Source organism: Leucoraja erinacea, chromosome 41, assembly GCF_028641065.1.
Source record: "Leucoraja erinacea ecotype New England chromosome 41, Leri_hhj_1, whole genome shotgun sequence".
In the NCBI taxonomy this organism is placed as follows: domain Eukaryota; kingdom Metazoa; phylum Chordata; class Chondrichthyes; order Rajiformes; family Rajidae; genus Leucoraja; species Leucoraja erinaceus.
In genome coordinates, this window is record NC_073417.1 from 1190133 (window position 1) to 1203898 (window position 13766).

General features: G+C 47.6%; 1 protein-coding gene across 1 annotated transcript in view; it reads left to right on the plus strand.

The window, feature by feature from the left end:
• LOC129714799 (teneurin-3) overlaps positions 1-13766 on the plus strand; it is a 133922-nt gene that overhangs the window by 93741 nt on the left and 26415 nt on the right. The window lies entirely within an intron of this gene.

A 13766-nucleotide genomic window follows, 5' to 3' on the forward strand; every position in this document is an offset into this window, starting at 1 on the left:
TATACAAAATTCTGGAGAAAGTGTGCTCACCTGGGATGGCGGGACTGTCATATGCTGAGGGAATGGAGCAGCAGGGCTTGTATACTCTGGAGTTTAGAAGGATGAGAGGGCATCTCAATGAAACATATAAGATTGTTAAGGGTTTGGACACGTTAGAGGCAGGAAACATGTTCCCAATGTTAGGGGAGTCCAGAACCAGGGGCCACAGTTTAAGAATAAGGGGCAAGCCATTTAGAACGGAGACGAGTAAACACTTTTTCACACAGAGAGTGGTGAGTCTGTGGAATTCTCTGCCTCAGAGGGCGGTGGAGGCTGGTTCTCTGGATGCTTTCAAGAGAGGGTTAGATAGAGCTCTTAATGATAATGGAGTCAGGGGATGTGTGGAGAAGGCAGGAACGGGGTACTGATTGGGGATGATCAGCCATGATCACATTGAATGGTGGTGCTGGCTCGAAGGGCCGAATGGCCTACTCCTACACCTATTGTCTATTGTAACTCAGTTGGTCAGGAGGCATTTCTGGAGTGAAGGAATAGGTGATGTTTCGGGCCTTGTTGCTACCTTACAGCGCCAGAGACCGGGGTTCGATCCAGACCACGGGTGCTGTCTATACGGAGTTTGCACGTTCTCCCCGTGACCTGGATGGGTTTTCTCCAAGACCTTCGGTTTCCTCCCACACTCCAAAGATGTGCAGGTTTGTAGGTTAATTGGTTTGGTAAATATAAAAAATTGTTCTTAGTGTGTGTAGGATAGTGTTAGTGTGTGGGATCGCTGGTCGGCATGGACCTGGTGGACCGAAGGGCCTGTTTCCGTGCTGTATCTCCAACCGAAACTAAATTAAGGTATACAAAAATGCAGGAGAAACTCAGCGGGTGAGGCAGCATCTATGGAGCGAAGGAAATAGGCGACGTTTCAGGTCGAAACCCTCCTTCAGACTGATGTAGGATGGTAAGGGGGGGAAGAAGAAAGGACGAGGAGGAACCAATGGGCTGAGGGAGAGCTGGGAAGGGGAGTAGAATGTAGAGACTACCTGAAATTAGAGAAGTCAATGTTCATACCGCTGGGGTGCAAACTGCCCAAGCGAAATATGAGGTGCTGCTCCTCCAATTTATGGTGGGACTCACTCTGGCCATGGAGGAGGCCCAGGACAGAAAGGTCAGATTCGGAATGGGAGGGGGAGTTGAAGTGCTGAGCCACCGGGAGATCAGGTTGGTTATTGCGAACTGAGCGGAGGTGTTGGGCGAAGCGATCGCCAAGCCTACGCTTGGTCTCACCGATGTAGAGAAGTTGACACCTAGAGCAGCGGATGCAATAGATGAGGTTGGAGGAGATGCAGGTAAACCTCTGCCGCACCTGGAACGACTGCTTGGGTCCTTGAATGGAGTCAAGGGGGGAGGTAAAGCGACAAGTGTAACATTTTCTGCAGTTGCAAGGAAAAGTGCCCGGAGAGAGGGGGTGGTTTGGGTGTGAAGGGACGAGTTAACCAGGGAGTTACGAAGGGAGCGGTCTCTGCGGAAAGCAGACAGGGGAGGAGAAGGGAAGATGTGGCAAGTGGTGGGGTCACGTTGGAGGTGGAGAAAATGATGGAGGATTATTTGTTGTATGTGACGGCTAGTGGGGTGAAAGGTGAGGACCAGGGGGACTCTGCCCTTGTTACGAGTGGGGGGGGGGGGGTGGGGAGAGAGAACAGTGTTACGGGGTATAGAAGAGACCCTGGTGAGAGCCTCATCTATATTGTGGGAGGGGAACCCCTGTTCCCTGAAGAATGAGGACATTTCCGATGCCTTGTGGAACACCTCATCCTGGGAGCAGATGCGGCATAGACGGAGGAATTGGGAGCAGGGGATGGAGTCCTTACAGGAAGCAGGGTGGGAAGAAATGTAATCCAGATAGCCATGGGAGTCAGTGGGTTTATAGTGGATGTCGGTCAGAAGTCTATCACCTGCGATGGAGATAGTGAGGTCAAGGAATGGTAGGGAAAGGTCGGAAATGGTCCAGGTGTATTTGAGTGCCGGATGGGAGTTAGTGGTGAAATGGATGAAGTCAGTGAGTTGTGTGTGGGTGCAGGAGGTAGCACCAATACAGTCATGGATGTAGCGGAGGTAGAGGTCGGGGATGGGGCCACGGTACGTATTGAACAAGGATTGTTTGATGCACCCTACAGAGAAGCAGGCGTAGCGTGTGCCCATAGCTACGCCTTGTATTTGGAGGAAATGGGAGGAGCCAAACGAGGTTATTGAGGTTAAGGACCAGCTTCGCTAGGCGGAGGAGAATATCAGTAGACGGGGATTGGTTGGTTCTGCGGTCGAGGAAGAAACAGAGGGCTTTGAGACCCTCCTGGTGGGGGATGGAGGTGTAGAGTGACTGGACGTCCATGGTGAAGATGAGGGAGTGGGGGCCTGGAAAACTAAAGTCACAGAGTCGACGAAGAGCGTGTGAGGTGTGCGCCTCGTCCCCCGTTTGTTCTCTCAGCGGCACGTCCTCGACCGACCCCTGGCACCCACGCCCATCCCCATTGCCCAACCCAACGCAGTCTTTGACCCTTGAGAGCAGCTTCCGCCGTGACAAATGGCGGTGGAATGTTCAAGGAACATATTCCGCTGAAATCTCAGTGAGATGAAATGTCAGCGGTTAATACAGAACCTTTCAGCTTAAAGACAAGAGAATTCACAGGCAATTAGCGTGTCAGTGTTCTTAAAACCATAACATTTAAATCTCTCGAAACCAAAAGGTTTCACACCGATATTATCTGACAGTTTACTAACATTGGTCTCTGAAGGCTTCAGATACTAGATTCATATAAAACACATTATGGAATCAATCAAATCTGTTTTTTTAATTAAATAAATAAAAAGACAGGAGTTTAACAATGCTTCCTCTTTCATCTGTTTACATAGAAACATAGAAACATAGAAAATAGGTGCAGGAGGAGGCCATTCGGCCCTTCGAGCCAACACCATCATTCATTGTGATCATGGGTGATCAATAACCCGTGCCTGCCTTCTCCCCATATCCCTTGAGTCCACTAGCCCCTAGAGCTCTATTTAACTCTCTCTTAAATCCATCCAGTGATTTGGCCTCCACTGCCCTCTATGGCAGGGAATTCCACAAATTCACAACTCTCTGGATGAAAACGTTTTTTCTCACCTCAGTCTTAAATGACCTCCCCTTTATTCTAAGACTGTGGCCCCTGGTTCTGGACTCGCCCAACATCGGGAACATTTTTCCTGCATCTAGCTTGATAGAACTTGACACATCTGTGAAGGACCGGTGATCATACATCAGGAGTCCACGGTGTTTAATTGTCATATGTACTGTGGCACGGTGGCGCAGCGGGTAGAGCTGCTGGCTCACAGCGCCAGAGACCCGGGTTCCATCCCGACTACGGGTGCTGTCTGCACGGAGTTTGCACGTTCTACCCCTGACGTGTGTGGGTTTTCTCCGGGTGCTCAGGTTTCCTCCCACACTCCAAACAGGTGGACTAAAATGCTGGAGAAACTCAGCGGGTGAGGCAGCACCTATGGAGCGAAAGAATAGGCGACGTTTCGGGTCGAGACCCTTCTTCAGTCAATAGTTTCTCTCCATAGATGCTGCCTCACCCGCTGAGTTACTCCAGCACTTTTGTCTACCTTCGATTTTTCCTGCACCTGCAGTTCTTTCTTAAACGCTCCAAAGACTTGTGTTGGCTCATTGGTTTAGGTGAAAATTATAAATTGTCCCTTGTGTGTAGGATGGTGTTAGTGTGCGGGCATCGCGAGTGGGCACGGACTCGGTGGGCCGAAGGGCCTGTGTGTGTGCTGTATCTCTAAACTAAACTAAACTAAACTCTGAATGGGAAACTGGGACTGTGGATGAAGGAGGAAGGAAATAAAAGATTTTTTGTCAGATTTAGACGGTAAATGAAAGAGATCGCAGGGTGTGCTAACTCCATTATAACTCTGTAAATATAATTCCACGCCAACATCTTTGATTTCCTCCCACATTCCAAAGACGTACAGTTTTGTAGTTTGTTTGGCTTGGTATCAATCTGCATTGTCCCTAGTGTGTGTAGGATAGTGTTAATGTGCGGGGATCGCTGGGTCGGCGTGGAATCGGTGGGCCGAAGGGCCTGTTTCCACGCTGTATCTCTAAACTAAACTGAACTAAATTAAGCTAAACTGGCAGGGGAACAATCAAATTCTTGCAGCAGCTATGCAGACCTATTAACACACAAATACATATACAATAGCCAGCATTTATTTCAAGAGGGCTTGTATACAAAAACAGGGATGTAATGCTGAGGCTCTATAAGGCACTGGTCAGGCCGCATTTGGAATATTGCGGACAGTTTTGGGCACCATATCTGAGGAAGGATGTGCTGGCTCTGGAGAGGGTCCAGAGGAGGTTTACAAGAATGATCCCAGGAATGATTGGGTTAATGTATGATGAGCGTTTGACGGTGCTGGGCCTGTACTCGCTGGAGTTTACAACGATGAGGGGCCTCCTCATTGAAACTTACGGAATAGTGAAAGAGTCATACAGCATGGAAACAGGCCCTTCAGCCCAACTTCCCCATGCCAACCAAGATGCCCAATCTGCACTAATCCCACCTAGTAAGGTCAAAAGTGATAGGAGTAGAATGAGGCCATTCGGCCCATCAAGTCTACTCCACCATTCAATCATGGCTGATCTACCTCTCCTTCCTAATCCCATTCTCCTGCCTTCTCCCCATAACTTCTGACACCCGTAGTAATCAAGAATCTATCAATCTCTGCCTTAAACATATCCACTGACTTGTCCTCCACAGCCATCTGTGGCAAAGAATTCCACAGATTCACCACCCTCTGACTGAAGAAATTTCTCCTCATTTCCTTCCAAAAGAAACATCCTTTAATTCTGAGGCTGTGCCCTCTGATCCTGGACTGACACACTAGTGGAAGCATCCTCTCCACATCCACTCCATCCAAACTTTTCACTATTCTCAATCTCCTTTCTTCATCTCCCTCCTAAAAGAACGTCCTGCCTTTGTTTGACCCATATCCCTCTAAATCATTCCTATCCATGTATCTGTACCAATGTATTTTAAGCCCTGTTATGCCCAAATGTCTTTTAAAATGTGGAAGTTGAATATTGCTTTGAAAGGCTGGAATATAAAAAAAACCTGGCACCAAACTATCCATAAAACTGCCAGATTGTTGTAAAATAAAAATTAGTTGACTGCTGACCTTTGGGAAAGGGAATTTGCATTCCAGTATAACTTTTATATCACCCCATTTCCACACCAATGCAGTTGAATCTTTACTGCTGTGTGAAGTGGTCTCAATAGGCCTTCACTAATATCACAACACTACGCATGAAAGGGCCTGTCCCACTTACGCGATTTGTTTCGGCGACTGCCGGCACCCACAGCAGGTCGTGTTGAAAATCCAGCGGCCACCAGAAAAAGGTACGACTCTTTGGGCGACTACTCACAATCGATAACAGACAATAGACAATGGGTGCAGGAGTAGGCCACACAGCCCTTCAAGCCAGCACCGCCATTCAATTTGATCATGGCTGATCATCCAGTCAGCATTATCGTATTGTATTTTATTGATGGGCTGAAGGGCCTGGTTCCAATAGACAATAGGTCCAGGAGTAGGCCATTCGGCCCTTCAAGCCGGGCCAGAACTCCTCAGCTGGCCCGCCGGCTGGGCCCTGTGTGCAGTCCAGCACCCGGGGCCAACCCATCATTCACCCAGCCACGGCCCAGTCGGTCAACGAATTGCCGTGGGGAATTTGTCCCATATTTTGACCTTCTGTGCCTTATTTGGGAGTGAGAAAGTTGGCAACCTGACGTAGTGAGGACGGAACCGGTGCGTCTGGCGCTGTGAGGCAGCAGCTCTACCCGCTGCGCCACCGTGCCGCCCACGTTGCCTTTAACATGGATAAAGATTCGGACTGTCTACCCGATCCAGGCCTCACCGCTGCGCTCGCGTGCTGCCCTGCCACTTCCTCGTTTTCAGTTGTCAGAAAATCAATTTTGTACTGATGTGGTGAAGTGTTGGTCTCGCAACTTATGAGGTTATGTGAAGTCGAATTGCCGGGTTAATTGATGCGATTCACAATGTCGATGGGAGCTGCGGAGGTGAGCTGAGGAAACGACACGTTGCAATTAGCCTCGGTGCTTCTGCAACTGAACAAGCACGCAAAGATTGTGTTTGCACACAGTCTCATGCCCAGAGTAGGTGAATCGAGGGGCAGTGGACATGGGTCTAAGGTGGGGGTGGGGGGGGGGGGGGGGAGATTTAATAGGAATCTGAGGGGTTACTTTTTTCACACAAAGGTTGGTGGGTGCATGGAACGAGCTGACGGAGGAGGCAGGTACAATAGTTATGCTTATGAAACATTTAGACAGGAACATGGACAGGCCAGTTTTAGAGGGATATGGACCAAATGCAGGCAGGTGGGACTAGTGTAGATGGGACACGTTGACCGATGAGGGCAAGTTGGGCACATCAAAATACAGCCAATATTACAGTGAATTCAGATTCAGATTAATTTATTATTATATGCAATATGATGCAATGAAGTTCCTTGGAGCGCAGGAGGATGTGGGGTGATCTTATAGAGGTGTACAAAATCATGAGAGGAATAGATTGGGTAGACCACAGAGTCTCTCGTCCAGAGTAGGAGAATCGAGGACCAGAGGACATAGGTTTAAAGTGAGGGAGAAAAGCTTTAATAGGAACCTGAGGGGCAACTATTTTACACAGAGGGTGGTGAGTGTATGGAACGAACTGCTGATGGAAATAGTTGAGGCAGTCATTAAGGCAACGTTTAAAAATAATTTGCACAGATTGCTGCCCCGCTCGCTGAGTTTCTCCAGCATTTTTGTCCACCTGCACAGATATACATATAGAACAGGTTTAGAGAGATATGATTCTCCAACTCTGGGCAAGAGACTCTGTGCGTCTACCCGATCTATTCCTCTCATGATTTTATACACCACTATAAGATCACCCCTCATCCTCCTGCGCTCCAAGGAATAGAGACCCAACCTGCTCAACCTCTCCCTGTATCTCAAGCCCTCGAGTCCTGGCAACGTCCTTGTAATGGGTCAATATTTGCGCACCTTCCACCGCTAATGCAGTAAAACAGAGCAAACAATATATTGTCTCCAGGGGCCTTGCAGGAGGTTTAACAGAGGAAACTCCAGGCAAGCAGGGCTCAGAAGGCAATATGCACTCATTTCACCACTGCCATCAGGAAGCAGGTACAGGAGCCTGCAAACTGTAACATCCAGGTTCAGGAACAGCTTCTTCCATACAGCCATCAGGCTATTAAACACAACAACCTCAAATAAGCTCTGAACCACAAAGACTATTATTGTTATTATTGCACTATTATTGTGTGTGTGTGTACATATATATTTATATATATATATATATATATATATATATATATATATACTAGACTAAGTGGGACCCGTTGGGTCTCAGCATCACATGGGAGGGCTGGGCCTCCAAAGCAATATTCCACCTCTCCACCAATTCCAATATTGGTGGCCAGTGAGGGGGGGGGGGGGGGGGTGCTTTCTGGAGCACTAGTATGGGTGTTGTGGGCTGAAGGGACTGGTTTCCAGAGGGCTAGTATAGACATTGTGGGCTGAATGGCCCAGTCACAATTCTTGGGCTGCCGGCTTAGTCACTCAAGCCTGTTGTGCTGGCAGCTCACTCACTCACGGCTGGTGGGCTGGCAGTTGACTCACGGCTAATCCTTGAAATTCTATTTCAAGCAGGGTGCAAGGTCACTAAATTCAAGTGCAGTTTCTTACCATTTCAAGTAGGGTGCAAAGCCACTAAAGACAGCAAGTCGTGACCACTCCCTCCTCCATCTTGCAGAGACTGAGCCACGCCCACACTCTGGGTTTTATAGTCCCTTCCCCCCTCTCACCAGAAGGGGCGTGGCCTTCATGGCATGGTTGACAGGAGAGAGAATCTCAAAATTTTTACTTTTCATCGATGGGAAAAATCCTCGGCACCTGATGAAAGAGGGGGACTCCGAGTAAAATGGCAAAAAATCATAGCCGTACGTGGTAACGTTTTTTCTAAAATCAATATAAAGCTCAAACAGGAAGTGGTCAAGATTAGACTTTTCATTATATAGAAGGCAAGGCAACATTTATTCGGCAAGGCAACTTTAATTAGGCAAGACAACTTTAATTAGGCAAGGCAACTTTAATTAGGTAAGGCAACTTTTATTCGGCCAGGCAACTTTAATTAGGCAAGGCAACTTTAATTAGGCAAGACAACTTTAATTAGGCAAGGCAACTTTAATTATGCAAGGCAACTTTAATTAGGCAACACAGCTCTAGCACTTCCAAACCCAAGACAACACAGCTTTAGCATTTCCAAACCAAAGGCAACACAGCTTTAAGGGCCTGTCCCATGAGCATGCGACCTGCATGTGGCGAGCCCGACCAAACCAGAAGCGGGGGCCGCGCGGAGGTTGAGTGATCCCCATACAGGGCCTGTCCCACCAGCATGCACCTGCATGTGGCGAGCGCGACCAAACCAGAAGCGGGGGCCGCGCGGAGGTCGAGTGAGTGACGTGAAGTTCGAGCAAAGTCCGCGGGAAGCTCGCGCGTGACTTACGGCATCAAGACGCTGTGTACTGCGTCGTGACGCACGCGCCCGTCAAGGCAGTGCGTACGGCAACAAGGGTGCTGCGGGCCGGCAGGCCGTTGCCGCGTGGATTTTATGAACACAGTCAGTTTTTCGGAGCCCCGCACGATGTCAGGACCAGCTCCGCACAACTCCATATGGCTCCGGCAATCGAAGTGGGACTGACCCCGCGAGGCCGTACGTCTCAAGCGACCACGTTAGGTCGTGCTTGCCGCATGGAGTCGAATGCTCATGGGACAGGCCCTTTAGCATTTCCAAACCAAAGGCAACACAGCTTCCGCATTTCCAAATTATATTTTCAAACCACATTAAGGGCACTGACAGGTCAGTAAAACTACTCACAGTTTAGTAGACATGTGTTCAATGTTATTCACAGCTCAGACTGAGAGACATGACCCTCTTGCTCCACCTTCTTGCAGAGACTGAGTGAGGCACTCAAGACGTCTGGGTTTCATAGTCCCTCTGGCAGGGGCATGGCCTTCAGGAGAGAGAATCTCAACATTTTATAAACACTAATAACTCTTTTATTTTTGATCGATTGGAAAAATCCTTTTGTCCTGTGCAGTGGAAGGGGACTCTGAATAAGATGGCCAAAAATCACAGCCGTAAGGGGCAGCGTTTTTTCTAAAATCAATATACAGGCCAACAGGAAGTGGTCAAGATCAGACTTTTAGTAATATATAGAAGATATATCTATATGTATAAGAAAGAACTGCAGAAGCTGGTAAAATCGAAGGTGGCACAAAATGCTGGAGTAACAGCATCTGTGAGAGAAGGAATGGGAGAGTTTTCGGGTCCGTAGAAGAGTCTAGACACAAAACATCACCCCTTCCTTCTCTCCATAGATGCTGCCTCACTCGCTGAGTTACTCCAGCATTTTGTGACTACCTATATATCTCTCTCTATATATATATGAATTTCTTACTTGCTGTACAGCATACAGTATGTAAACATAGTACTGTAAACAATATAATAAATGTGAAGTAAAAGTTCCATCGTTTATGTGAGTACATGTATACATAAACACACTGAACTTTGTTACCTTGTGTATTATAATGTTTACCATGTACTATGTTTCCATATTCTGTTGTGCCGCTGCGAGTAAGAACGTCATTGTTCTATCTGGGACACATGACAATAAAACACGCTTGACTCTTGAGTACAGGTGACTTAAGGGCCTGTCCCACTTGGCGATTTTTTTTCGGCAACTGCCGGCGTCATATCAGGGTCGCCAAAAGATTTTGAACATTTCAAAACCCAGCGGCGACGAAAAAAACATGGCGACGCTTGAAAAAACACCGCGCGTCACTACGTCATCACGCTGCGAATTTTTCGGTGACCGGATATGTCAGTCAATGATGTCGGCAGTCGACGAAAAAAAACGGCAAGTGGGACAGGCCCTTAAAAGATAAGCCGTCCACTTGCGAAAAGAGTGGCTGCGAAGATTGAGGAGGGTCTTGAAGAGAATTGGACACGGATGATTGAAGCCAGGGCTATGAAACTCAAAACATTGTGGCGGGAAAAATCAGATACAATTCTTATTTGTAAACGTATAATTACTTATATGGTGATCTCATAAGTAGGGGATCTTATAGAAACGTTTAATATTACAAAATTACAAAAGGACTGGACGAGGCAGATGCAGGAAAAATGTTCCTGATGTTGGGGGAGTCCAGAACCTTAGTGGAGCGTCACAACGGCTGGGAAGGCGGATGAAGGCTGCGGCAGAAAAGGGTCGTCTAGGACTCCATGCCACTGGATCCTGACCCAGATCTGTCAAGGACCGTGGGGTGGCTGTCTGTGCACCAGTCTCCCCACGTTAAACAAAGTCACGCACAGGCATCCTCCAACCCTGGAGACACCCACGGTCTAAGAATTATAATAATAATAATAATAATAATAATAATAATAATAATAATAATAATCTATTGTAGTTCATAGCTTATGAGGTTGTAGTGTTTAATAGCCTGATGGATGTTGGAAGAACACACTCTAGCGAAAATTTACACGTATACTTAGCCAATCAACCTACAAACCTGGAGGTCTTTGGAGTTTGGGAGGAAACCAAAGAACTCGGACAAATCGCACGCAGGTCACGGGGACTGTTACCCTCACTCAATCAAAGAAACATAGACCCCAGAAAGTGTAGACACAAGGAATCTCAGATGTAAATTGTCCCCTGTGTGTGTAGGATAGTGTTAGTGTGTGGGGATCGCTGGTCAGTACAGACTCTATGGGCCGAAGGGCCTGTTTCCGCGCTGTATCTGTAAACTAAAGGGAACTATTCCTGTTCTGTGAATCTGTGACGGTTGACGTGTGATTTGCTGCTATCTATAGCAGTTGACTTTTATAATTTATGAGACTCTGTGTTTGACCCCATTCAGTGTTCAGGCTCCCGATAATACTAAGTGGTTCTGGGTGATATGGCCAGGGCAATGAACCAATTAAGCACGCTGTGCTAAATGTGAACTCACCCAAGTTACCTGTGGGAAGGAGAATCAGTCAACAATAGACAATAGATGCAGGAGTAGGCCATTCGGTCCTTCGAGCCAGCACCGCCATTCAATATGATCATGTGATCATGGCTGATCATCCACATTCCTGCCTTCTCCCCATATCCCCTGACTCCACTATCTTTAAGAGCCCTATCTAGCTCTCTCTTGAAAGCATCCAGAGAACTGGCCTCCACCGCCCTCTGAGGCAGAGAATTCCACAGACTCACAACTCTCTGTGAGAAAAAAGTTTTCCTCGTCTCCGTTCTAAATGGCTTACCCCCTATGCTTAAACTGTGTGGCCTCTGGTTCTGGACTCTGTCAACATCAGGTACATGTTTCCTGCCGCTAGCGTGTCCAAATCTAATCTCATATGTTTCAATAAGATCCTCTCTCATCCTTCTAAACTCCAGAGTGTACAAGCCCAGCCGCTCCATTCTCTCAGCATATGACAGTCCCGCCATCCCGGGAATTAACCTTGTGAACCTACGCTGCGCTCCCTCAATAGCAAGAATGTGCTTCCTCAAATTAGGGGACCAAAACTGTACACAATACTCCAGGTGTGGTCTCACTGGGGTCCTGTACAACTGCAGAAGGACCTCTTTGCTCCTATATTTTATTCCTTTTAACCAGACATTTGAGTCCTCCTATACACCAGAAGGTGCAGATCCCGAGCCAGCAACATTATGAGGGACCCCTACCACCCCAGCAACGGACAGTTCCAGCTGCTACAGTCAGGCAAACGCCTCCGCTGTCATGCTGTGGAAACAGAGGCTGAGACGGAGCTTCTTCCCACAGGCCATCAGGACTGTAAACTCTGCTCTCACCAGGGACTCATTTACTGTTGTGTTGTGTCTTCTTAAGATTGTTGTTTTTTTTCTAACATGTAAATACTGATTCTGTTCTGTTCAGTTCTGTAGTTGTTTTGCACAAACCGCAGGCATTGTCACTTTCATTTCTCTGCACATCTTGCATGTGTATGTGCCAAATAAAGTGGACTTGACTTGACTTGTGAGGCAGCATCTATGGAGTGAAAGAATGGGTGACGTTTCGGGTCGAGACCCGAAACGTCACCCATTCCTTCGCTCCATAGATGCTGCCTCACCCGCTGACTTTCTCCAGCATTTTTTGTCTACCTTCGATTTTTCCAGCATCTGCAGTTCTTTCTTAAACTCTTAAGGGCCTGTTCCACTGTACGAGGTAATTCAAGAGTTCTCCCCGAGTCTCCCCTGATTCGAACTCGGAGATTTACGGTAATGGCCACCCGTCGGTACTCGGGGCTCTCGTGGACATTTATCAACATGTTGAAAAATCTTCACGAGTCTCTCCGTGCTTACCTTCCGTTAGCGAGTCTTCCCGAGTACCTGCCGTTAGCGCTAAGTCACGTCCCCGAGCTCCGACGTACCCGCCACGTTCATTCTCCGTGCTTACCACGAGTTTGATTTTTTTTTAACTCTGGAGAGCTCTTGGGCAAACTTGTACAGTGGAACAGGGCCTTTAATGGTAAACTGGAAATGTGAATGAGGGAGGAGGGGAGGAGACAAACAAAGATTTGTTGTCAGATTAAAGTCGGCTGATTAAAGAGATCACAGAGTGTACTAACTCCATTACAACTCTGTAAATATAATTCCACGCCATTCATCAAGTTGCAGTGGAAATGGTTGCCATGGCAATCAAGTGAAGGTCCAAGAAGGAGTGCCAAGCCATGAATCGGTACTTCAGATCCACAGTGCAGGACTCATTCAGCTAAACTGCACTTGTTACTTGCCACCTGATAGAGTGCATCAGTTGGAAGCAATAGAAAATAGACAATAGACAATAGGTGCAGGAGTAGGCCATTTGGCCCTTCGAGCCAGCACCGCCATTCAATGTGATCATGGCTGATCATCCCCAATCAGTACCCCGTTCTTGCCTTCCCCCCATATCCCCTGACCCTAGACTTACAAAATTCTTAAGGGGTTGGACAGGCTAGATGCAGGAAGATTGTTCCGATGTTAGGGAAGTCCAGGACAAGGGGTCACAGCTTAAGGATAAGGGGGAAATCCTTTTAAAAAAACCGAGATGAGAAGAACTTTTTTCACACAGAGAGTGGTGAATCTCTGGAACTCTCTGCCACGGGTAGTTGAGGCCAGTTCATTGGCTATATTTAAGAGGGAGTTAGATGTGGCCCTTGTGGTTAAGGGGATCAGGGGGTATGGAGAGAAGGCAGGTACGGGATACTGAGTTGGATGATCATCCATGATCATATTGAATGGCGGTGCAGGCTCGAAGGGCCGAATGGCCTACTCCTGCACCTAATTTCTATGTTTCTATGTTTCTATGACCCCGCTATCTTTAAGAGCCCTATCTAGCTCTGTCTTGAAAGTATCCAGAGGACCGGCCTCCACCCGCCCTCTGAGGCAGATAATTCCCCAGGATCACGCGCTCGCTGTGAGAAATAGTGTTTTTCCTCGTCGTCTCCGTTCTAAATTGGCTGACTCATATCTTAAACTGTGGACACTGGTTCTGGACTACCCCCAACATAGGGAACATGTTTCCGCACCCAGCGTGTCCAAGCCTTAACAATCTTCACCTGCCGCTGGCAGCGATCTCCCTACTATAGCACAATTCTAGAAACTGGGAAATTTACAA